General features: G+C 47.0%; 1 long non-coding RNA gene across 1 annotated transcript; it reads left to right on the plus strand.

Moving 5' to 3' along the window:
- LOC132249351 (uncharacterized) lies at positions 1–25854 on the plus strand. Its single transcript, XR_009460782.1, has 3 exons — positions 1–92; positions 8568–8611; positions 25686–25854. It is a non-coding gene; the product is annotated as an uncharacterized LOC132249351 (long non-coding RNA).
- Positions 25855–26095: the final 241 nt, after the last annotated feature.

Genomic DNA, 26095 nt, shown 5'->3' on the forward strand with positions numbered 1-26095 from the left:
TTGGTGGTTTGGGCGCGTCGCGGGACACAGGCAGGCTTCTGTTCTTCTCGCAGTAGCCAGGCTGTCAGCACTCCTGCTGGTGAAGGCAGCTGGTAATCCTCTGGCCCTGTGTGCTTGCGTGGGGGAGGGGAAGGGAGAGGCAAAGAGTAGCTGTGGTTAGGTGCTGCCCCCCGGGGCAGTTGGGGGAGGCAGATTCTGCTTCAGGGGGATGCAAAGGCAGAGCTGGCAGCTGTATGGGAAAGGCAGGATGGGCCAGTATCCAGGCTTCAAGGTGACTTGGCAGGGTCTGCAAAAAAACAAAACAAAACACACCCATCACAGTGCCCTAATAGGATCAGAGACATGCTGCCCCCATTATGATTTTTAAATCTTAAAAGAGGGGCTCTTATCTTTTAATGGGGTGCTCACCCCTTCCCCCCCAGTTCCTCTCTAATTGAAATCCTGCTGGTTTTTCCTTCCGTGACTACGAGAGGTGAGGCTTTCTTCGGGTGGTCTCTTGCACTGCGTCTACTGTGTGGCTGGTGACAGAGCATGACAAGCTTTCTTGAAGGCAGGGCTCTTCTTCGGGCCTTCAGGTCCATTTCAGGCTGGAGCCCTTTGAGGTCCAGACCTTGTTCAGAAGCTTAACTATTGCAACTAGGCAGGTGGTGCAATAAAAGCTGTCACGCAAAGAAAGCCTCATGTTTAACGGGTGTAGGTTGTTTAACATAATTTCCTAGGTCAGTGATGCTCAGCCTTTTTGGCTGCCAGGCCACGTGGGCAGTGCCTGTTCTGTTCATGGGCCAGATCTAACTGGTGATCCCAAATTGGCACCTGGGATGGCCACAGCAGGACCCAAGCCTAGTCCTGATCCAGTATGGGGTTGGGGGAGGTATCATCTGGCCCCTGTCTATCTGTACTGGAGAGGGAACTACAGGACTTTGGATTTGGGAACGTGACAGCAGGGGAGTGTGTCCATATTAATTGCCACTTTTCCCCTGTTGCCAAATTACTGGACCTGCAGGGAGCCCTGTGGGCCAGAAACTGTGGCTCCTCAAGCCACATCTGGCCTGTGGGCTGGAGGCTGAGCACTCCTGCCCTAAACAACTATGGCTGCAACATTATGCTAACAGTACCTTTTACATCTGAACAGCAGGGCCAGTGCAAAGAAGCATAGGTCCACCAGGCAGTGTCCAGCACTGATAGGGGAGCGCAAGTAGATTCAGAACCTACCATATGACACTTGGCCATCCTTCACTCACTAGCAACCTGTTTATCAGGGTGTGATACTGTGGCAAGACTGCCTCAAGCTATTCACCAGCAACTTGAATTCACCATCACTTCACCATCCTGAGATTCCTTTCTTCTTCATGTACAGACAACCCTTCCAAGCCTGGCATGAGAGGCCCTATAGCAACCGTTCTGCTAAGAGGTGCCACAACACAGGTTCTATCGCCATAGGAAAATTACCCAGTGTGTAGGCTGTGGCACATATGCACACCTGTTGCATTAGGATCCTCTAACAACCTTAAAGTGAGACAGGAGAGCTAGCTTAGGCTCTGTCCCCTTCAGGTAAAACCCACCATGCTCTCCAAGGGCTACAACTTGAATTTGTATCTTGTTCTGCTTTAGAGTTATCAGAGAGCTGTAAATGTAGGAGCCTTACTGTGCGCATGTGCCACAGCCAGTCCTGTGGCTATGCAGCAGGTACAGAGGGCAGGTTTACTTGGATGCAGCAGTGCCCATTTGAGAAGTACTGAGGTAAGGTGAGGCAGCACCACCAGTAGTTCTTTATTGGGGCTGCTACCATCTTAAAAAAATGGTGGAGGGATGTCTTGACTACAAAAAAAAAGTTGAGAACCATTACAGAAGTGGCGACACGTAGGGAGTGGATAGGGGTGCACATACACTCCCAGACAGGCTGCGCTTGCTGCTTAGGTGACAGGTGGGGAGGGGGGCAGGTGGGAGTGCCAGTGCACCCCCTGTGAGGGCCAGCCAGGGAGTGGGAGCGCAGTGGGCGCTTTGCCATCAGCCACAGGGGGACACCTCCCCCCCCCCCCCATTGGTAAGCTCAGCCACGGGGGATGTCCCCACAGTTGGTGAGATTGGACGCTGGGTGACCCATCCCCCCCAGTCACTGACTGGTTGCTGGGGGAGGCATGTGCCCCCACACTAAGGTGGCACCACTCACCCATGCTCTACAGGTTAGATCCTAGCAGCAAACTTCTTTCTAGCTGCTTCCCTGTATCTTTTGACTCAGTTCCTAATTATCAGACCTCTTAACTAATTACTGCCCCCCACCTCGCACATTGAGTATTTTTCTTTTAAAATCCAACATATCAGATGGAACACAGAAGGCTAATTGAACAACTGACAATTGGCCAACTGCAAGGCTCCTAGATCTTAAGGAGGGCAGCCTGCCTTGATACAAACCTAAAAAGATTACTAGGTTCTGAAAATTTGGCTGGCCTTGCACAATAAGGTCAAAACTTGAAGGCCTCAATTTTTCAGCAGATCTTAGAAATTAAGAGTGGCTTATTTTCAAACAATACATCTTTCTCTAGTTTTTGGTTTGAGCTAAATATGATGCAATGTTCCATATACCAGACACTTTATTTTATAATTTTAGATACTTCTTATATTTTACAGACATGAAAAACCAATTAAGATGTATTAAGTAATGATTGTATGGTAGGATCCATGATAATTTTTTTATTAAATATGTAGAACCTTTTCTGGTCCTACATTTCCATTTTTTGTATATTGCAGTTGGCTATATATTACTATCCATGCTTGGGCTAATAAGAACTGACATCAGTTTTGATTCTAAACTGGCCACTGTCTAGACTGAGACAATGGAAAGAATTTACCTCATCAATCCCTTACTGCAAGATTCTGCACAGAAGCGGCTAGGAATGGCTAAATTGTTATTGAATTAACCTGTTCCTTGTCCCTTTAGGCATACAAGATTCAGTTCACTTTAAATCATTTTAAAAGTGGAAACAACATTTTTATATAGCCCAAGTATATATTTGATCAAAGAACTATTTGCATATCTCTGAAACAACAGAAATCAAATTCCTCTAGCTTTAAAGTTACTGTTGTGATTTTGCTATTTATTGCTTTTTAAAAACAAAATTCTGCACTTGTAGTACTCTGTTGCAAAAGCTAAATTCACTATTTTGAAATCAAAGTTCTTACTTCTGTCTAATTGACAGCCAATTGTGCTACCCCCTCCAATATATTTTCTCTAAGATGCTTACATTTAAGTAGTGCTAACATTTGCTCACATTGTGATAAATGGAAAGATATAGGCTCTGTTTGTGAGAACAAACAAACAACACGGTAGGCAAGGCGCAATTGAAGAGCATGGAACGTGAAAGCAAAACAACCCCACAAACAAACAAACAACACACACACACACACTGTCACATAGGTAGTCTTAATTTAATTAAGAGAAGAGGAAAAGGCTGTATACTTGACTTTGCAAACCTGATATTAGGATGGCTGACGGAACTGTTTTTTGGTAAAGTTACCCAAATACTTCAGTGTAGCTAGGATAGTCCCAGCTTCAAGAAAATGCCCTTTGTTTTTTAGAGCAATTTAAAAAATCATGATTTGTTGAAGAAAAAAAAAATTACATTTCAGCTATAAATGTAGCTGAAGCAGTCAAGCAATTTCAGAGTCAACGCCATACACATCTCACTGGCTTTATCCCCACCCCCAAACAGAAATGACATAAATGCATTAGTGCACTGATGTGCCTGTTTGTAAGAGTAGATGTTCTTGTTGAAATGCCTATAAATTTTGGTTGCTTTATTTATTGGGGTTCAATGAAAGGAGAGGAATGGTAGGGAGGACTGTAGGAATAGTGGCAGGAATTGTGTAGATGGAAACCAGAAGAAGCAGTAATAGGGAGGGAGGGTAGAATAGGGTCAGAAGCTTAATGCAGAGAGTGTAAGGCAGAGCACCTGAAGGGTTACAGCAAGAATTAATGGTCAAAATTAAGGAGAAGCAACAGCAAATGAAAATTGAAAAATTGAATTTAAGTTTCAGACGTGACTAAATGTATATACAGGAATCAGAAGTGACTAAATGTATATACAGGAATCCATGAAGTCTCCTGCCACAAAGAGTGGTAGGTAGAACTGAGACTGCTGCTCAGTAGAGATACTGAGACCTTTTGAGCCTGGTGGAGAGGAGGAGGAAGCATGATACACATTATGAAATCAGCATACCCTGCTCCCTGGGTGTCATTGATGCTGCTTTAGAGAGTAAGTTCTGATGGCTTGTCTAGCTGTTCACCCCTGCTCCCAGCTCAGAATCCACATGCTTCCTGAACTGCTCAAGTCTTCCTCTTACCCCAGGTGTCTCTACTTGACCCACCTTTCATGCCTTTGTATATTATTAGTAAAGGCAAGACACAGGCACTTTCTGGGAAAGTACAGTACCATTCCAGGTTTACAAGACTCCTTTGGGTCTCCTGCCACAAAGAACACACAGTTGACTTTCCTTTATGAGTTGTCTTCTAGGACTTGTTACCTGTCCTTGCTGGACTCCTTTCCAACAGCTCCTTTCTCAGCCAGGTTTTTCCCCAGTTCAGCCCCTTCTACTCAAACTTAAGAAATTCCTGCGTAGGATAGGATCTTCAGAACAGACCTAGCTTTCCTTACAGCCTGCTTGGACTTAGTTTTCCCCAAACCTCTTACAGTCAGTTACCTGAGCATGTCTTTTTTTAGCAAAACCTCCAAGCTCCTCTTCTTTTTGCTGCTCAGGCCCTTCCCTTGTATCCCTCTAAAGCAATGATTCTCTACCAGGATGTTGACAGACCTTTTTAAGTGTAGCCTAGTATTAGATATGCAAGTACCTACATAATTCACAAGATAAACCTAGGGATTTTAAACAGTTGCAAAAACATTTCTGGCCTGATGCATTCTTTCTGAGTTTTTCTCCCCAACAAAAAATCACTGTGGTTTTTCTGTAGTCAAGAAATAAGTGAAAGTTCAGAGCTGAAATTTACCTTAAGTATGAAAAAGTTGAGATCTACTGTCTAAAGTGTAGGACCTCCCAGCCTTACCTGGTATCTCTCATAAAGGACCCTTCCCCCTTTTCCTTGCAATGGGGACTAAGTGGGGATCTGCTACACCTGGGCATGGGTGACTGGTGGCTCCTGAGTCTGGGGGGGCACCTGCAGACACTGCCGGCGGTGTCGGTAGCAGGGATGGAGCTGGTGAGCACCCACAGATATGGCTGGTGGCGGGGACAGCTCTGTCGGGGGGGCAGGGGTGGGGTACATGCTCTCCCCAGTGTTCTCCCTACCAGTTGCCTATGCACTTGAAGATTTTTCAGATTCTTATGCTGCAACAGATTATAGCTCTAATAAACTAGACAGAGCACAGCTCCTATTTCCAGCGACCTTCAGGTGTTTTGTTTTTTGTACGCGTGGTCTGTGCCTTCAACAGGGAACAGTCTTCCCCCTGGAGAAAGCCGAGGTGTAAGGTATTTAGGTAATGAAGGTATGTCTTTCTGGTAGCTTAAAACTCCTAGAGGAGACAGCAGAAAGTTAGTAAATGGTGGGAGGGTAATTTGTAAGTAGCAGGCAATCTTTGAGAAAAGTAAGTAAGGCTATTGTGGGGATGACAAGGCTGGTATGCTGGGGGTCAGAACCAAAGGATTCCTTTTCTAGTAGTTGGAGCCAAGTAGAGGAGGTGGGTATATTAGTTTTTGTTGTTTCTTATTCAAAGACTGTGCTTTTATTTGGAAGAGCTAGTTGAGGAGCTCTTCAGGGAACAAAGTCTGTCTACAGAAACCCACAGGCTTGGAAAACCCACTTAATCTTCTGTTTTATTGTGTTTTTTACTAGAAGTTTGAAAACTGGGGTTTTTAGCATAGGGCATAATATAAGCCATGTAGATTTTTCTCTAACTGGTTCACTTCCTGTGACAACACTTTATGAATTGCACTTACCTAGGGTTTTCTGATGCTTATCAGTAACACCAAGTCAAAACTTGCTTGCTCACTTTGTATGTAAACCACATTATATCTGAATGAATGTGAAGTAACACTGGATAATTTAAGGAAAATGTATCTAACACAGCCATTTTGATACAAATTTGCAAGCTAAGCATTAGATTCCCCAACAGTTCATCTGAATGCAAATGCTCCAATAGCATAACTTTACTGCTGTTGTAGTCTGTGCAGTAGAATTACTGTATTTTTTTGTTACAGCAGAAATAAACCCTTCCCATTTAACATAGTATGTGAGAATCTCTAACCATTCCAACCGAGCTTCTTCTGAGTATCAGTTAAATATTGCATGCACAAGATAAGCTTTTTAAAGACTATTAAATGTGTCCTTACATATTATGTTATGCAGCGCTCAGGGTTTGTTTTGAGATGTTACAGATAATTAAAATAGACTGGAAAGTCTACTCAGAGTAGCTTAAATAGACATGCCAGGCATGTCTACACGAGATGCTTAAAGCTCATTGAACTAATTCTACTGCACATTAGTGCAGCTGGCAAAAACTGCTAATGTGCAGTTGATCTAGTCCAGGGGTGTCCAACCTTTTTTAATGTGGGGCCGGATCACAAACTTTATCACCCAGTGGGCTGGCGAGCCATATTCAAAGACGTCAGAGGAAGTGGTATCATATCAGGAAGTGATGTCACGTGATCTTTGACACCAATGAGGTTGCAGGGGTTGACATGGTGCTGGTTGATATGGCATGCATGCCCAGGTTGACCTGGTGTTGCAGGAGCTGCTTGGCTATAGCTGGGTTGACCTGGTGCTCAAGAAGCCACAGGGCCAGGCCGGGGTTAACCTGGGGCCTGCCAGGCCTGCCAGTGCCATGCCCGGGTTGACATGGTGCTGCAGGACCCGCCTGGGCAGAACCAGGTTGCACCGGCCAGGAGAAGCAGCATGCAGCTGAAGCCGGCTTCCCATGTGCTGCTGGGGATGGGAGGAGGCCGGCCAGCAGAAGCGGTGTAGTAAAAAGACGTTAGCCCCCATAATTTTGCAGTAATGCTTGAGCAACAACCGTATGATAGAAGTGTCTTATGACCATCTTATGACCCTTTTGTGTAAAGATCAGGAGGTCTAACGTCCAAGCTGTGGTCTGTGGTTCTTACTGCTTGCCTTGCATTTTGAAATCATCTCTGTCCAGTGCCTCAAGGTTACATTAAGATAGGAAGTTACTAAAGTTTAACTAACTTTGTTGAAATTGCTCTTTTCTTCTGAACATGCTGCAATTCTACCTTTGAGTGCGCACGTACTAACCCTGATAAGTCACATTAACCAATAACTAGTTAAGTACAGCCTACAAGATAAGATGTCACAATTAGGAACTGGTACTGCAGCCAATAAACTTCTAATTTGTCAAGACTCTGTTGAATGTAAGCCATAAAAATGTAATTCCAGGCCAGACTCATCGTCGGCCCTGATTTGAGCTCTCTGCTCCCCGGCCGAACTGTTTGCAGACAATAAACCTAAATGGACCCAGCCTGTATGTGTGACTCTCTCCTTGAGGGTAATTGAACAAGCCTCCAGGGGAACGAAACTAGCCGTTTTGGCAACAGCGGTCAACCCATCTGGTGCAGGCTCGTCCCATCCCAAGTGGCACATGGCTCCACCTCCGCTTCTGCTGGCCGGTGCAGACCCAGCTGGGCTTCTCCCGTCCCCAGCAGCACGTGAGAAGCGGCCCCCTTGGGACCTCGCGTGTGGGCAGCTGGGCCTGGGGGGAGACTAGCCGGGGGAGCAGGCGCCGCCTTGCTGTGGGGCAGGGCAGCGGGGCTGGCTTGAAGCGAGCAGGTGAGGAGGCAGACGCGGGCTGGCAGTGCCAGCGGCCGCTGCTTGGCCTCCCGCGTGGGGCCGCTCGTGCAGGGGTAAGCAGCTCCCCTCTCCTCGCTGCTGGCTGGGGCCCATGGGCCGGCCCTGCCCACCTCGCCAAGGCCCTCGGCGCCGCAGCTCCTTGCTCCACCGCCACCACCTCAGGCCAGATAAAATGGCTTGGCGGCTGCATGGCGGCCCGTGGGCCATATTTTGGACAAGGCTGATCTAGTCCAATGAATATTATGCATCACACAAAGCGTTCATCTGTACTGCTGTGCAATAGTGCTGATTACGGTACATTGAGTTAGTACTTGTTCTTACAGGTACTAAACATATTGTGCTGTAATTATGTCACATTAATGAATGTGTAGATGTGCCCATTGACAAGCAATAGCACAGGAACAGACTGAAAGCCTAGGAGGAGGAATAAAGAAATGAGCAAGAAAAAAGGCATCTTAGGGAGACAGAAACAGGTGGAGAATATTGTAGTGAGCAAAAACAATGAAGGTTATTGTTTTAGGGGTGAATTGTGTGAGATAGGAAGGCAATCCAGCATCATGGCAATAAAAAAACTAGGACAGAAATGAGAGAGATGATTCAGAAAATTATATAAAAAGGAAGTCATTAGAACATGTTTTGGAGTTGATTATGTGAGAAATAAGTAAGCAATGAAGAACAGGAGAGGAGCAGCCAGAAAAGATGTAAAATTAGGACTTGTTTTCATTTATTCATTTCTATTTTATTTAATTTTTGACAGAAACTAGGAGCTGCAAAAAAGCTGTAGAGTCCAGTTAAAGCCCAGTAAGTTTTGGTTTTATTGTTTTGTTTTATATTGAATGATAAAAGAAAATGAAGTTGGTTGTGCTTTGTGAGAGAAGGGGTACTGAGAAGGGAATATCTCAGTTTCCAGTATTTCAAATGCACATGGTATTTTCTTTGAAAACCTGTCTTCAGCTTTTTGGGGGGCATTGGGTGTGGGAGGGGAGAGAAACCTCTTTCATTGTTGCTATATACTACTGTTAAAGAATGTGAAACCAAACAGACCTCAGTATCACCACATTTTTGTGTACATTATTCCATGAAACAGAAACATGGAACATGAAACAAAAAGGTATGATTTAGGCAAGTTGATTCAACATCAACTTTGAATTTTAAAGGATGTATTAATCATATTGCTGTTTTCTAATATCCATTTTCTTTTCAAAGAAAACTATAATTGATTATTATGGTAATTATTATAAAGGAGATATTAATGGAAATATTATTTAAGTGGTTTCAGAGAGTGAAATGTATCCAAAATGGTTCTTAAAGCTGTATTAAAAGATTTAGAGAGACCTACCTGGAAAAACAGTTAACTGGTTGCATGCATAATTAATTAATGCATGCTTAAATCCAATATTAAGCAAAATCTTTGATTGTTTCCTTGGTTGACCACTGCTAGAATAAGAAAAGTAAAAGGAATAAGAGGTATGTATTTGGGATAAAAGTCAAGCTTTTTATGCAGTTTTATCTTCCACTTGGCTGGGGTGGTCCCTTTGAGCCCTATTTTCATACGTTTCCTATGATCTTCCAGTGAAACATTACTCAGTCTACACTGTGTCTCTAGTGGGTTATGGAATAGAGAAGATCCCACACAACTTACTGATTCATTTGATGCACTGGCTGGGGAAATTTTTAGCTACTTGCACGATTTCACAATGATTGCACACTTAATTCATACAACACAATTTTATTTTAAAATTCTTTGCTATGCATATAACACTGCTTTGCTTTAAGAAATACCACAAACATTAAGAACACAGTAACTACATATATTAGAAACAATGCTCCAAATGCACTTCCTTCCCAAACAATGCTATAAGAATTAGTATTACAAAAACAAATACAATTACAACTCAAAGTTAATTTTGAATCAATACTATTATTTTTCATAATATACTTACAATCCTAGAATTCCGAGAAACCATATCCCCAGGTATACCTTCATTCTTTAGTTATGGTTTTAGGGTTGGTCTCAGCAGTGACAGGAACAAGTCCCCTTCAGGTGCTCCTAGGCTTCAGCGTGAACTAAGAGATTCATGTTCACAGAGATCGTGGTTCAGGTGATCAGTCTGATCTGGCCTACACTTGCAATTCTTCCTTTGATGTTCTGCAAGTGAGGTTACCTCCAAATTGGGACAGTAGGTTACAGTTTTTATTGAGTGAGTTGCCGTCTTGGCCCCTCCTACCCAAAACTATCACTACTCCCAAATTTGGGCTCGGATCTTTCTTAACAGATTCTTTTGCTTGGTAATCAGTTTCTTTCGGGAAATTCCACACCACTGCAGTGACCTTTCTTTCCAACCTCTTTTCGAAGGCTCCTAGGGTTTGATCTCTCGGGATGTTTGCTTAAGGGTCATTTTTAGGTTAACCTTTTTAAAGGCCTCTAGAGATAAAATTCAAGAGTTAAGATTTTGAGCAAAGCCCGAACCTTCCGCACGTAGGCCAAAACAATGGCCTAGATAAGAAGATGAATCTTGTCTTTTTCTAAACTGGCTAATGGGCAACTATTACAAACATTCAAACTATTACATTCAATATGACACACTGCAAACATTTTGAATTGATGTTTCTGTTACTATATCAAAGTAGGTCTCCGTTATGGTAATATAATTTAAACCATTTTGATATTTAAGTGAAGAAGCAATTACCACGTGAATTTCCAATAGCAGTTTAATATTCCATGAAAATAATTAAAAACCAAAATAAAACAAAGTTTCAAATTCCTTGCCAGTAGTTTGGCAAATTTTTGTTTTTGCTGTTGATGTCTCAGTGATAACATGCAGCAGAAGCAGTTGCTTCCTGCAGCTTGTATGGCTTTTTGGCCTTCTTCCTTGCTTTAAAGAAAGGAAATAGTACAACATGAGAATATAGTGCTTGTTTAATATGATGAGATTTATATTTTTACAAGAAATAAGTATCCTACAGGGCTTGGCTGGATTTAAATATTATTACTGTCATGCTTTCGTTGGCTTCCCACTTTCATGTATGGCCCTGGCAGCCTCTGAACTTTTCAAAATTAAGTTTGTTAGTGCACATGCCACAGGTGATACCAGAGAGAGAATTCTTAGAATATCTTTGAAGTGGAAACCTTATTCTGTTTTATGTACATTGGGTTTTTTCTTTTCTTTTTTTTTTTTTTTTTTGAGATAATCCTTTCATTTCAAGGTGTCGCAGGGCACCTTAGGGCCTGCTCCTAAGAGTGGAGAAACTGCCAGGGAGAGAGCCCTGGCAGAACTAAGTGAGCACAGCTGTGGGTTGCTGGAGCAACTAAGGGGAGCCAGCTGCCTGTAGGGGGCAGGGCCTGGCCCTTATAAAGCTCAGGGCTGAGGCTAGGCTGGCAGTTCTCTGCCAGCAGCCGGAGAGGCAGGAGCTCCCTCAGCCAAGAGATGGGAAGGAGCTTAAGTCGCAAGTGCAGCTCATGATAGCCTTGGAGGCTTGAGCTATGATGAGGAGTTATGGCCAGGCGGCTTGCATTTGTGTTACAGCCTAAGGGCTTGTGGTTTTGCTTTGTGTTTGTATTATTACACCCGGAGGCTTGGGTGAGGCTGTAGGGGTTGGAGGAGGCCTCAATCACAGGGACCCCAGAGAGTGTGGAATGCCCTAGCGCCAAGAGGGCGCATTATTTTCATAGCGCCAGGGAAGGCGCAGCTCGCACGCCACTGCGCGAGCAGCTGGCGGCGAGGAGCGCAGCCAGTAGGTCACGGGTGCAACCCGTAGGTTGCAGACAGGGACCTAGAGCCCGGATTGCGTGTGGGGGAACATAGCCCCTGTATAGCGCCAGCAAAGGCGCAGCTCGCACGCCACTGCCCGAGCAGCTGGCGGCGAGGAGGGCGGCCAGTGGGTCGCGGGCGCAACCCGTAGGTTGCGGACGGGGACCGAGACCCCGGATTGCGTGTGGGGGAACATAGCCCCCGGCCCCAGGAAAGGGGCGGTATTACTGAGGAGCCCAGTGTGGGCGCGGCGAGCCCCAGAGAGGGGGAACGCCATTGTATTTTATTGAGCAGCCCAGTGGGGGCGCGGTGAGCCCCCAGAGAGGGGGAACGCCCTTGTGTATTATTGAGTAGCCCAGTGTGGGCGCGGCGAGCCCCAGAGAGGGGGAACGCCTTTGTACATTATTGAGTAGCCCAGTGTGGGCGCGGCGAGCCCCAGAGAGGGGGAACGCCTTTGTACATTATTGAGTAGCCCAGTGTGGGCGCGGCGAGCCCCAGAGAGGGGGAACGCCTTTGTACATTATTGAGTAGCCCAGTGTGGGCGCGGCGAGCCCCAGGAAGAGGGGGAACGCCCTTGTACGTTATTGAATAGCCCAGTGTGGGCGCGGCGAGCCCCAGGAAGAGGGGGAACGCCCTTGTACGTTATTGAATAGCCCAGTGTGGGCGCGGCGAGCCCCAGAGAGGGGGAACGCCCTTGTACGTTATTGAGTAGCCCAGTGCGGGCGCGGCGAGCCCCAGAGAGGGGGAACGCCATTGGGTTTTCTTGAGTAGCCCAGTGTGGGCGCACGGGCATAGCGAGCCCGGCCGCAGGCTAGTGCGGCAATCCCCCTCAGACCAAGGCAGGGCGCTGCGGTTGCCCCTGAGAAGACAGGGAGTAGCAGCGCAGTGAGCCAGAGTCAGGGAGGGTATCCGTGCGGTTGGCCCATAGGACCGGAGGCCCGCTAGAGAGTCCCGGAGCGGAACCACACCGGCAGGGGAGGCCCAGAGTGGGCTAGACGGGAGTCCCAGCAAGAGGCTGGGCACGAGAGAGAGAGCCCAGAGTGGGCCACATGAGAGAGGAGGCCCGCCAAGTGGGCGTATAGACCAAACAACATCTATTACATCTGCGAGGCTTGGGGCGTGGTATCGGGGAGGTAGGAGCCACGCATAGCCCATAAGGCTGGGGCGCTTAGGTAGCGCCATTGTACGGGGAGACCCACGAGGGGTCCAGGAGCTGACAGGCCCGAGGAAACACAAGGCAGCCTCCCTATTACATATTACATCAAGACGTGGCGGGCGAGAATGGAGGGTGCCCTCGGGCCGGAGTAGCGCGGTGAGAGGGCCTCAAGGAGATCACGGCCCTCCGCGAGGACCCCGCCGTGACACAAGGTTTAATACAATTTCAACTCCTATTTCAAATATATCCAAACACATTTACTTTGTGTATAAAAAGGCCTTTAGCTTTAAAATAATTTCTAAAATGTCCGTCATTCTATAAGAGAGTCTTTAGCTTTAATAGTCCTTTAAAATGTATTAAGTCTTCCTCTGAACACTGTTTGGAGAGATTCATAGATGTTAGGGTCGGAAGGGACCTCAATAGATCATCGAGTCCGACCCCCTGCATAGGCAGGAAAGAGTGCTGGGTCTAGATGACCCCAGCTAGATGCATATCCAACCTCCTCTTGAAGACCCCCAGGGTAGGGGAGAGCACCACCTCCCTTGGGAGCCTGTTCCAGACCTTGGCCACTCTAACTGTGAAGAAGTTCTTCCTAATGTCCAGTCTAAATCTGCTCTCTGCTAGCTTGTGGCCAGATGATTGAGATCATTGTGAGTTTGGTTGGGAAATTCCTTAAGGACTGCCGAGACTGAGAGGTCTGCAGGCTCTGTGGAGCCTGCTGGTTCTCGGGTGTCCTCCTCCTGGTCCTGGGGTTTAGCGGGCTTCTTAGGTACTGTCTGAACCCCCCAGTCTGCTAAGACCCCGGACTTTGGCTGTGATTGGGAGAGCTCTGCAGCCCCTTGGGATGGGAGCGAGGGTTGTGTTCCCTCACAAGATGTCAGGGCAGAGCTGGAACCCTGGGGGGTTTTCACGTGGTCTCCAACAAGATCAGACTGTTGGTCTGGGGACCCCACCCTGGTCCCCTCTGGTGTGGGACCACTGGGCAGGCTAGTAACGGGATTTGGAAATTCGCTTTGAAGATTGGGTCTGAGAGATTGGAGACAGGTGGTGTTCTGTTCTTTGATAGATTTTCAGTGTGCGCTCATTCTGGTGCACAGTTGTTGCTTGGTGTCTCAACGTATTTTCCATCAGGGCACTTGATTGGGAGGGTGGGAGCAGGTATAGAGTTTACACTAGGGTGTAGCCTAGAGTAGAGGCTATAACTCTTTGGAGTTGCGCAACTTTGCCCTGCCTTGGAGTGGTGTAACTTTGAGCTGCATAATGGGTTCTTGAAACTAGTTTCAGGTATTGTGTGGTCAGTCTAGGTGTTGAGCTCCAGGAACTGCCCAAAATTAGTAATGAAATAAGGCCCTGAGCATGTAATTAAAAATAATTATGCATTCTTTAAATTTACTTAAGGTGAGCTCCTAATAGTCTATCATCAATCATCATAATTGTTGTTTTTACAGAAAATTGAGGTTTATACCTAAGATTAAACATAGTTCTGCTTATATAGATTATCCTTTTTCCACTACAGCAATAGATTAACTGTATAAAACACTTCCATTTTGTTATAATTGCAACCATACTAGAGGATTTGTATCACTCTTTAAGTATACCAATCCCTTTACATTTAGACAAGTAAATGTAGAAATCTGAGGTGCCTTGAGATCCTTTGGAGGATGTGGTACTCTGAGGTGTGCCATCACGATTAACCCAGAGATTTCAAATATTTTAAAAAAATATTAATTCCTGTGCTGATCTGTTGTGATCTTTCTGTGGTCTTTGCAACAAAGAATTGTTTTATTTTTCCATACCCAAAAAAACAAAAGAAAGTTAGGACTTGGTATTTTCTGAGGTATGCCTTGAGTTAATAGCCTATTTCACATGAACTTCTAAACACAATTGGAAGCTAATGTAATTACTGTTAACTTGAGCTATATTCAAACTGGTTATAATATACAGGAAAAGCTCCGCTAACCGGCACCTTACAAGCCGGCATGCTGTATTAACCGGCATGCTGACTTGTAAGGTAAAGTGAAACTGGAAGTGCCCACCATGACACTTCCAGTGTCTCCGAGCCCACACGGCTGCGCTGCCAAGCCCCCATGGCTCAGAGGCATAACAGACTGCCTCCCTGTCCTGGGGGACCCGCAGGGCCTGCGGGAGGGGTGGCGATGCCGCAAGAGGGGCAGCAACATCCTGGACGCAGCAGGAGAAGCAGTGGCCCGAAAAGGGAAGGATGCCTGGTCCGGCCACTCAATTAACTGGCTTATTTTGTTATCTGGCATCTCCCATTCCTGGGGGATGCTGGATAACAGAGCTTTTTCTGTAGTAGTAAAGGTTTCTCTATGCAGTTAACAATTCTATCTGGTTCTTTACTCTCACTTCTTCCTCATTCAGACACTGAACTAGAGTCTCCAGCAAATAATATTGATCACAATCTAGTAATGTGGCTTCAGCACTGTTTTTGTGAGACTTTGGCTCATATTTGAGTTAACAGTATAAAAAGTTAATCTTCTAAGTGTTAGCTGTTTTGCATTAAGTATTCATTCCTTATATTAGAGAGACATCTTGTGGTCTCTGGGCTTATTTACAAAATGCTATTTTCCTTGTTCCTTCTATGTGTCCATTATGGAAAGTTTCTTTTACCATTGAAATATATCATTCGTGATGTATACTCTTCAAAGTAAGCTGTATAATTATATAATTTGAAACACATTCAAAATCTTTTGGTACAAACAAGCATATACTGAATATTGATATTGATAATATTGATAAATATTATCTTATTTTTGCTGATGAATTGATTTTTATTCTTTTCCTTCAAAAAAACCTCCAAACCTCCAAAACAAAAGGAAGGGCGTTGAGTATTTTTAAACCTGGCTAAACAAAGTGAATATTTTTGCCATTTTATTCAACATTTGTTGCTCATCACTTTTGTCATGGTCTTTGCATCACTAAAAACTGAAGTTTTTTTGTCACAATTTTGATAGACTTAAAATAACTTCTAGGAAAAAAACCTCCTAAAACTGGTTTTGTGCACATATCCAAAAGCACAGACTCTTAAATTTCAAGCAATAGCTTTAAGTTGCTGCAAAGTACATTTAGATTGGACATCAGAAAAATACATCTTCACTGGTAGAACAGTAAGGAAGTGGAATATACTGCCTAGGGAGGTTCTGGATTTCCTTTACTGAAGGTGTTCAGGTTGGATAAGTATTTGTTAAGGAAGATTTAAGAGTAACAATGCCGGGAGTGTGCTGGAAGAGCAACAATTAGAAGCCCAGGAGATCTCCCCTCATCTCTTGGACTAGGGGCAGACTTTGAAAAACCTGGTGTCTGAACTGATTCAGTCTTTGCAGGCTAATCTAACCTGCCTAGGTTGAACTGATTTTTTTAATAGCACAGACATTGCCTCTGGACTGAGTAAATGTGGGAGCATGCCTGCAGTTGCTCAGACCAGGTGAGTTAGAGCATGCCCTTGGCTGTAGGGAACCTGTGCTGGGGCGGGGGGGCATGGCCAGCCTGGGCACCAGTTTTGTCTAAACTGGTCATGGAGGTGTTTAATTCACCCTTCCCTGTCCCACCAGCAAGGACCCAAGCTGAGTCTGCTGGGTGCTTCCCCCCTCACTGCTGCAGTGGTGGGCCAGCATGGCCCCTGAAGCAGAGGGGGCAAGGAGGGGAGTTATTCCTCACTTTACCCCCACTGCCCTCAGGGGACCACAGCTGGGTCTGCCCACCCTGACTGTCACCACTGCCATTTGCTCCCTGCTTGGAGCAAGTGGTGGAATAAGCCCCCTACTGGCCCCTGTGCTGGATGCTGGAGGGAGGCGGAAAAACCCCTATCCCTGCCCCCTGCCTAAGGGGCCCTGCGAGCTGGCATCTGGCCACACCCCCACCTGGCTGCTGCAACAGTGAGGGGGCAGGGCCCTTTATGGGGGCAGGAGCCCTGTCATACTGTTGGGGAATGCGAGCCCCTTCCTGGTGGGGGGGCCCCACTGCGGGACGGGCAGAGCTGTGATGGACTGTGCGCAGCAGCATCAGGGATTGGAGGGAGCCATCTCTCCCTGCCGTGCTGTTACCACCAGGGTCTGTAGCAGCTTTCCCCACTCCACAATATGGCTCCCCTCCGGGAAGGGGCTCGCTTGGGCAAACCATACCAGGGGCTGATGCCCCCATCATGGTCTTTCCCCTATTGTCGCTCCAGCGGCCAGGCAGGGCTGGGGCCAGAGCCCGGCCAGCAGGGCCCCTTAGGCAGGGGACAGGGAGAGGGGCTAGTCCCTGCTCTGCCCCCGGGGCACCACAGCAGGGTCTGGCCAGCCTGGCCACTGCTGCTTGCTGTGTGCTCAGGGCAAGTGGTGGAATAAGCCCCCTTCTGCTACACTCCCTCTGGTAAAGGGGACTTGCCTCAGGCACAAAGCGAGTGGCGACTGGGGCAGGCAGACCCTGCTGTGGTGCCTCAGGGGCAGAGGGGGGAATAAACCCCTTCCCTGCCCCACCCCCACCTAAGGGGCCCTGCCAGCTGGGCTCTAGCTCTGACCCGCCCAGCTGCTGGAGTGGTGAGGGGGGAGTGACTGTGTTTGGGGCAGGAGCCCCTGTCATGGAATCCTCTTCCTAGTGGGGAGCCATGCTGTGGGGCAGGGAAAGCTGCAGCTGACCGCAATGGTGCTGGGAGGGGCTGTGGCCCCCTCTGAGCCCTGGTGCTTCGATGTGCAGTTGGCCAAAGCTCTGCCAGCCCTACAGTAGGCCCTCCCACCAGGAAGGGGCTCGTGCTCCCCAACAATATGATGCAGCTGCTGCACCCATCAAGGGCCCTGCCCCCTTGCTGCTCCAGCAGAGGCCTTAGGTGAGGTGCAGGGACAGGGTTATTCCTTTGCCATCTGGCTCAGGGAGTAGTAGGGGGATTATTCTGCCACTTGCATCAAGCAGGGAACATGTGGTGGTGGGCAGACCTGGCTGCCCTGAGGGTAGTGGGGGTAGAGGGAGAAATAGCACCTCGCCCTGCCCCCTCTGTTTCGGGGACCATGCTGGCCTGCTGCTGCAGGAGCAAGGGGAGAGCATCTGGCAGACCCTGCTCAGGTCTTTGCTAGTGGGACACGGAGGAGGGAATTAAACCCTTCGCAAGGTGGCGAAGGCCTGCAGCAAGGCAGCAGCCCTGGACTTCAGGAGGGAGGATTTAATTGAGGTAAGGAGAATAGTCGGGGAGACACTGAGGTCCCGGGGGGGGGGGTGGAGTTGGGTGTCTAAGAAGAGTGGTTGTTCCTAGTCTCTTTCTATGACCAGGTTACGATACGCCTGGACACAGGAGGAGGGGTGGATGTCGTATACTTAGACTTCAGGAAGGCCTTCGATACGGTATCCCACCCCATACTGGTGAACAAGTTAAGAGGCTGTGATGTGGATGACTGCACGGTCCGGTGGGTGACGAATTGGCTAGAGGGTCGCACCCAAAGAGTCGTGGTAGATGGGTCGGTCTCGACCTGGAAGGGTGTGGGCAGTGGGGTCCCGCAGGGCTCGGTCCTTGGACCGATACTCTTTAATGTCTTCATCAGCGACTTGGACGAGGGAGTGAAATGTACTCTGTCCAAGTTTGCAGACGACACAAAGCTATGGGGAGAAGTGGACACGCCGGAGGGCAGGGAACAGCTGCAGGCAGACCTGGATAGGTTGCACAAGTGGGCAGAAAACAACAGGATGCAGTTCAACAAGGAGAAATGCAAAGTGCTGCACCTAGGGAAGAAAAATGTCCAGCACACCTACAGCCTAGGGAATGACCTGCTGGGTGGCACAGAGGTGGAAAGGGATCTTGGAGTCCTAGTGGACTCCAAGATGAACATGAGCCGGCAGTGTGACGAAGCCATCAGAAAAGCCAATGGCACTTTATCGTGCATCAGCAGATGCATGACAAATAGGTCCAGGGAGTTGATACTTCCCCTCTGTAGGGTGTTGGTCAGACCGCAGTTGGAGTACTGCGTGCAATTCTGGGCGCCACACTTCAAGAAGGATGCGGATAACCTGGAGAGGGTACAGCGAAGGGCAACTCGTATGGTCAAGGGCCTGCAGACCAAGCCCTACGAGGAGAGACTAGAGAAACTGGACCTTTTCAGCCTCCACAAGAGAAGGTTGAGAGGCGACCTTGTGGCTGCCTATAAGTTCATCACGGGGGCACAGAAGGGAATTGGTGAGGATTTATTCACCAAGGCGTCCCCGGGGGTTACAAGAAACAATGGCCACAAGCTAGCAGAGAGCAGATTCAGATTGGACATTAGGAAGAACTTCTTGACAGTTCGAGTGGCCAAGGTCTGGAACGGGCTCCCAAGGGAGGTGGTGCTCTCCCCTACCCTGTGGGTCTTCAAGAGGAGGTTAGACGAGTATCTAGCTGGGGTCGTCTAGACCCAGCACTCTTTCCTGCTTATGCAGGGGGTCGGACTTGATGATCTATTGAGGTCCCTTCCGACCCTAACGTCTATGAATCTATGAGACGATCCTCCAAGCCCAAAGGGAGGTAATCCCTACATGGATCAAAGGTGGCAATATGGCGCAAAGGCCACCATGGCTCACCAAAATCATCTGGAAACGTCTCCAAGCTAAAAAGGAGGCGTACACCCATTGGAAGGGAGGGGCCATCACCAAGGAGGACTATACCTCTGTTGCTTGGGACTGTAGCAGGGCGGTCAGGAAGGCCAAGGCAGAGATGGAACTGGGACTAGCTACCCAGATCAAGGACAACAAGAAGTCCTTTTTTAAATACATAGAGGGTAAAAAAGAAGGTACCAGGGAACGTGGGGCCTCTGCAGGACACGCTAGGATATCTGGTCATCATATCAGACAGCAAAGCTAACCTATTGAACAATGTCTTTGCCTCTGTTTTTCTGAGTAGGGACCTGGTCATCCCCTGCAGTGAGACCCCTGTAGGCCCCATGGGAGGCACACCCAGGGCTAGGGTCAGTGAGGACCTGGTCAGGGAACTTCTGGAGGAACTGTACATACTTAAATCAGTAGGTTCTGACAATCTCCACCCCAGAGTGCTGAGGGAACTAGCAGAGGTTATTGTGGTACTTCTGGCACGGCTTTACGAGCACACATGGTGCTCTGGCAATGTGCCTGAACCTGTTCAGCCTTCACAAGGGAAGACTGAGGGGGGATCTAGTAGCTGTTTACAAACTAGTCAAGGGGGGACCAGCAGGCATTGGGAGAGTCCCTGTTCTCTCAAGCACTCCCAGGAGTGACAAGAAATAACGGTCACAAGCTAGCAGAGGGTAGATTCAGGCTAGATATCAGAAGGTGCTACTTCACTGTCAGGACGGCTAGGATCTGGAACCAACTTCCAGGAGAAGTGGTGCTGGCTCCTACCCTGGGAGTCTTTAAGAGGAGGCTGGATGAACACCTGGCCGGGGTCATTTGACCCCAGTACTCTTTCCTGCCATGGCAGGGGGTTGGACTTGATGATCTGCTCAGGTCCCTTCCGACCCTACCAACTATGAAACCCCTCTTTGGCCGGATGCCTATCGCTGCATAGCTGGGGAGCAGAGGGATGGGGCCAGCTTTGCTCCACTGGAACAGAGAGCCCAGCCCAGAGAGCATGCTGGGATGCTGGGAGATTCTAGTTTAGGTTAAACCAGGAAAAGGTCTGGGACAGACATTGCATAAACTGATTTGAGCTCAATCAGTTAAGTCTGATACTACATTCAACCAGGTTTATCTCAAACCGGTTTTGGCCATTTTGGCTAGGGACAAAAAGCCTGAGCCTGAATTGATTCACTCTTTGCAGGTTAGTTTAAGCTGTGCATCTTAAACTGATTAGTAACTAGAAGTATGTTCTCTTTTAAGTGAGGAAATGCAGGCATGTGACTGCAGTGGCTAAAGCCACAAGCTGGGGGGCACTAGAGCATGCCTGCTAGCCACTGCCAAAAGGGAAGAAAGAGAGATGCCCTCCAAAGCTCTCATCCCTCCCTGCTGGAGTGGAGGGGGTGTGTCCAGGCACCAGCCAGGACTTGCAGGACACAAAGGATTCCAGCCACCAGTTTGGGGGATTGGGGGCGGGGGGGAGGGAAGAGCTGCTGCCAGACTGAGGAGTGGGGATGGGGAAAAAAGTATTTTCTTTGAAGTAAGCATGTATTGAACACAGCAGTTTGCAAAGCATACAACAGGGAACTACCAAAAAATCTTTGCCTAAACTAAGATACAACCCAGTGAAACACAACATACACAACTTAGTCTAATTTAACATGTAAAACAGGAAGACAAGAGAAAGCCTGGCATAAGTGTTACTAATCCTGAGGGCAGAGTGTCTCCTTACAGCCAGGCATTCAGAAAAGCTTTGTTTAGGTTTTACAGGTTCTGCTTTATAATGTAAATGTAGCTTTCTGCATTCTTTGGTCTGCAGCTTTCAAGCAGAAACTGTCTGCATTTTCTCTTAACTCTATCTCCAGCACATATGTGTGATGATTGTCAGGTCTTTGCCAAGGCTTCCCATCTCTCTCTGGTCCTGTAGGTCTTAGCTCTGGACTCACAGGTGCAGGTCTTGGATCTGCACCCGGGACTACTTTGCCTCACCCACCACTCCAGGACTGCTGTGGAATTAATCCCCTCCCTGGCTGCAGGTAAGCTGGACAGAGAGAGGAATTAACTCTGTCTTTGCCTGGCTGCAGGAAAGCCATGGAGGTATGGCTGGGGCTGGCAAACCCCAGCTGTGGTCCACAGGGTTTGCCATCAGGGGGGAGAAGAGATGGAGGGAGGAATTGCTTTGGGGGCCATGGCAGGCCAAGGTCTGGCCATGCCACACCCCTGCACCAGCTAGAAAGCAGAAGGGAGGGGCCAGCCCAGCTCTCTGGAGCAGAGCCCAGCCCAGAGAGCATGGCAGGATGTTGGGGGTCTCTGATTTAATTTAAACCATTAAGGGGTCTGGGATAAATGTTGTTGCATAAACTGGTTTGAGCCAAATCAGTTAAGTCTGATACTACATTCAACCAGGTTTATCTCAAACTGGTTTTGACCATTTTCAAACTGGTTTATGTACACTGAATATCTGTTCTGTTACAGGTTTAAAACAGTTTCTGATCACTTAAACCAGTTTATGTGTAATGTTTGTCCCTAGACTTAGAGACCACAAGAAGAGCTTTTCAGCCAGAGCAGGTAGAAATTGGAGCAGACCATGTTCAGAAGTAGAAGAATGAAGCAGAGCTCCACAAAGACCTTGGTTATGAAAGAAGATTAAAGGATCTGGGATAAGTTTATGTCTGAGACAGGATGATAGAAAAGGGAATTCTGGCTTTCCAGGCAAGGTGTGTGACCAACACACCCCAAGTTATAGATCGCAGACTGCAGTGGAGAAGGTCTCCTTATCCCATGTTTCTGGACTTTGCTGGCTGACCCGTAGGGTCAGGAAGGATTTTTTTTTTTCCATCCTGTTGCTACAGGTATCAGGATTTTTGTTTTGTTGTTTTGTTTTGTGTTTTGTATTCAGTTATATTTTGTAACATTGTATTTTTTTAGACAGATAAATATTAAATGAACTCACCAAAGTCATGCAAAGTAAAAGAATTGGAACCAAAATATTCTTGTTTATAGTTGCATAGTTAAGGGACCAGATTTCAGAGTCAGACTTGCAAATCTAAGTCTTTTTGTACCTAAGTTTTTCTGCATATATCGTATTTGCCAATATGATTAATTGTAGGAACTCTGCAATTATACTGAGTTAAGATGTCTGCAACTAATAAGTTGATCTCAGAGAGGAGAGGGGCTAGTTTGGCAGACAAACCAGAATCTTGAATTTTATTCAGTATATGCAGCAATGAAAGCCAAGATGGAATATACCTACATAGTTGAATTCAGTCATGGGTGTCAAAATCACCCTGTGCAAATCTGGACTGCAGGGCTCCTTCATGGGCCAGACCCAGTCTGAAGCACAAGGTGGTGGTGATGGCTCCTGCAAGAATCGTGGTAGTTGTTGTGGGGATGATAGTGGCTGTGGCAGACAGCAGCAAAGGTGGCAATGACTGCAGTGGGATTTGTGTGGTAGAGCAAGCAGCCGTGGGACCAGTGGCCTCAGAGTGAAACGAGGCTTTGTTGGTGTAGCCCGTACTTGCCTTCCTGCCACTAATGGCCATGTCCACTGAGGCACAGGAACTGCAGATTCTGTGGCAGGTCATGCCCCATGCCACTTCTGGTAGCCTGCTGTTAGCTACCAGATTTAGGACTTCAATTCCTAATTTTGTATGATTGTATATATAACTCTATGCTTTTACCACTCTACCCTTCTAAAAAGTCAAGCTGGCAGGTTCTGTAGTAAGCCAAGCTTTCAAATTGCTATCAGTATTCCTTTTGCATAATGAGATTTTGGTTTAGAGAGTGAAATTATTGGGGTGACTAATAGGTGATGTAAAAGAACCGTCTAAGAAGACAAGAGACATTTCTGATCCCTGTTATTAACAGAAAACAATGCATATAGTAAAAAAAAAAAAGAAAACAAAGCAGAGTTCAGATGCAATTTGACTCTGAACCAAAGTATATGTGTTCTGGAATTATCTTTTATTTCATCACAATACTGTTGTTCTATATGTATGTCAAGGTCTAACTCAGATAATCTTGTTTATCAGATTTTCTCTGGAGGTATTAAAGGAACAATTCATTCTTTTTTTCTACTTTGTTCTCTTGTAGGCTACTTGGCACTCAAAAATTATCTACAGTTTTGCATTTCACCTAAATGTTTGCATTTCAGTAGCAGGGAATGCGATGCACTCTATTGTAAACTCCAATTAAAAATGTCATATTGAAATGTGTATGCAAGTCAGAAAAATCAAGGTTGGGGGGACAGTTCTAATCTTACTTATACTGATATAATTTTGCTGATTTAAATGTACTTAATGCATTGTAAATTTAAGGAGAATAAGGTCCTCTCTACACCTTACACCTCAGTTGTGATTAACAAGGTAATAATGCCTTTAATTGTGACCCAGCAACACGTTCAACCACTTAATTGTATGATAAAACAAACAATAAGTTATTCCACAAAAAAGGCATAATAACTTTGTAGCTTGTTCTAATCGTGCCATTAATCGAATATGTAACCAAGTGCTCCCCTGCGGCTGGGGACCCCACCAACCGAGGGTCTCCTCGCTACAGGGACACACCACCCACTGACAGCCCCACAGCTGACAAGGTTCACAATGGTGGCAGCAGTCAGCTGCAGGGCTTGCAGCAGGGAGAATGCTGCATCTCCTTCGAGCCTTGTGAGCTGCGAGGCCAAAGGGAGAACACTGTTGTGGTTGAGAACCTTGTGAGGTGTGGGGCTTGCAGCCATGGCAGTGCTCCATGTGATGTGGGCTGCAGGACTCGCAACAGGGTCAGCCTGGGAAATGCTGTTTCTGCTGCTGTGAGCCTTGCACTAGATGAGGCTCACAGTGATGTCTGTGTTCTCCCCACTGTAAGCCCTTCACTTTATGAGGCTTGTAATGGTGGAAGTGTTTCTGGTGCTGCCAGTACTACGAGCCATGCAGCACATGTCAGCTGCTGGGCTCACAGTGGGGAGCAGTGTAGGGGATGCTGCCTAAGCTGCAAGCCCCACCAAGTTCTGTCAGCTGCAGGGCTTGTAGCAGCAGGAGCCAGTGCAGTGGGGGCCCAGGATCATGATCTCAGGCTCTTCCTGCACTGGCAATAGGGTGCAATGGGTGCATGATCCAAAAGTTGTGGCTCCTGCCATGTACGTGTGGCATGGCAGGAGGCCCAGTTGTGTGGATCTCTCATTAGATCCTATTGCATCTTTATCTGCACATGTAGAAGGGCCCTAAAGCCCAGGTTTCTCACATCGTTCACCAGATCATACATAATACATACTTTTAAATAAATAATCAGTTGAAGTAGATGTTCTGGGTATATTTATGTTCATGTTGTTATAACTGTTGATTTATAGTAAATGTTAATGCATGTTTTGGATCTTAGCACCTGGGAGCACATTTGGTCATTTAATAGAAAAATGCTGTGTAGACCGTGTCTGAATTTGTGACCTGGAGTTAAAAGTCCATGTTTGTCATTGCTAATTAACCAAACCATCAAAACTCCTTAGACTTTTCTAAGCCAGGTACAGGTGTTCAAAAAGCCTGAGATGGAAGTGATTTAAGTTGCTTTATCCTAAGCACCCTAGGTTATACTGGTAGCAAACAGAATACACATTTGCCCTTTGATTGCTGGGGTACACAGGCTGTCCACGTTGGGGGAGACCAGCAGATTGGGGGCACTCCTGCATGCCTTCCAATGGGTTCCCCAGGTTGCCAGAGCCTGCTGAGTGTAGCAATGTTCATCTGACTGGTTAGGCCACCCTTGATTGGCTGTTGCCGAGCATGGCCGAGCCTATCTTTCCCATGGCCCCCACCTTCCTCAGCAGCGTCAGCCACAGGCATGACAACTGCTAGCATGCAGTGGAAGCAACCCTGCTTAGCTGTGCATGGCAGCCCAGTCCTGCTCCCTGGGGCAGTGCCCACTCACGGCAGCAAGGGTATCCCTAGATCTGCTTCTGCACACCCATCCAGGAATCCCAAGGTGTTTGCAAGCAGGCACAACCCCAGGGAGGAGTGGGCTGCCAGACACAACTGAAAGCATCCCCAACTTCCCCTAGCAGCATCAGCTGCTATGCTGACCAGGCTGTGAGAGCCTGGGGGCGGACCCAGCTAGGTGTTGGTACTGGATTTACTAACCACTCATGATACTTTGTTTTGGATGGGCATGACCTTTCTGAGACCAACCGTGACACCTCAGTTTGATAATAGGAGAATCTTATTAATACACAGTGGGCATGTCTACATGTGCCCTTGACTGCATATTTGGTACTGCGCAGTCTCAGTGACACAATTATTTTTAGATGCTACATCACCATAGATTGTCACTATGGTGATGTAGTATCTTTTGTAGACATGCCCACAGACAGTAAATAAGACCAATGCAAGCAAAGCAAGCAAAATGACTACATAGAGTTCTACGTATTTCCCAGTTCTAGGGTTTCACAAGGAGATGGTACATCTGGCCAGTACGCGAATACCACCTCATAGTTCTTGCTCAGATCAGGATGTCAGCAGCCTTGGAGGTTGGGGGACAATGCCCCAAATTGTTGTCCTGAAGATTCCTCCTTTTGTATTCTTTTTCTCCTGATGACTCTTCATTTCCAGGTACTGTCGATTTCCCTGTGGTTATTATGCTGTCCACATTCTGCCCTGTCAGCCTAATCTTTTGTTTCTTTAAACACATCATGTGTACACATCCTAATTTGGTTACTCCTGGTCTCCTAATTTGATCATTCCACCAAAACCGGGAATCCCAGGGTTTGCCATGTGACGTGATGCTAATTCTGCATGCTTCTATTTTATTATGGGTTTTAAGGGAACATTATGGTTATTCTGCATG

Source organism: Alligator mississippiensis, chromosome 3 (assembly GCF_030867095.1).
Source record: "Alligator mississippiensis isolate rAllMis1 chromosome 3, rAllMis1, whole genome shotgun sequence".
Classification (NCBI taxonomy): domain Eukaryota; kingdom Metazoa; phylum Chordata; order Crocodylia; family Alligatoridae; genus Alligator; species Alligator mississippiensis.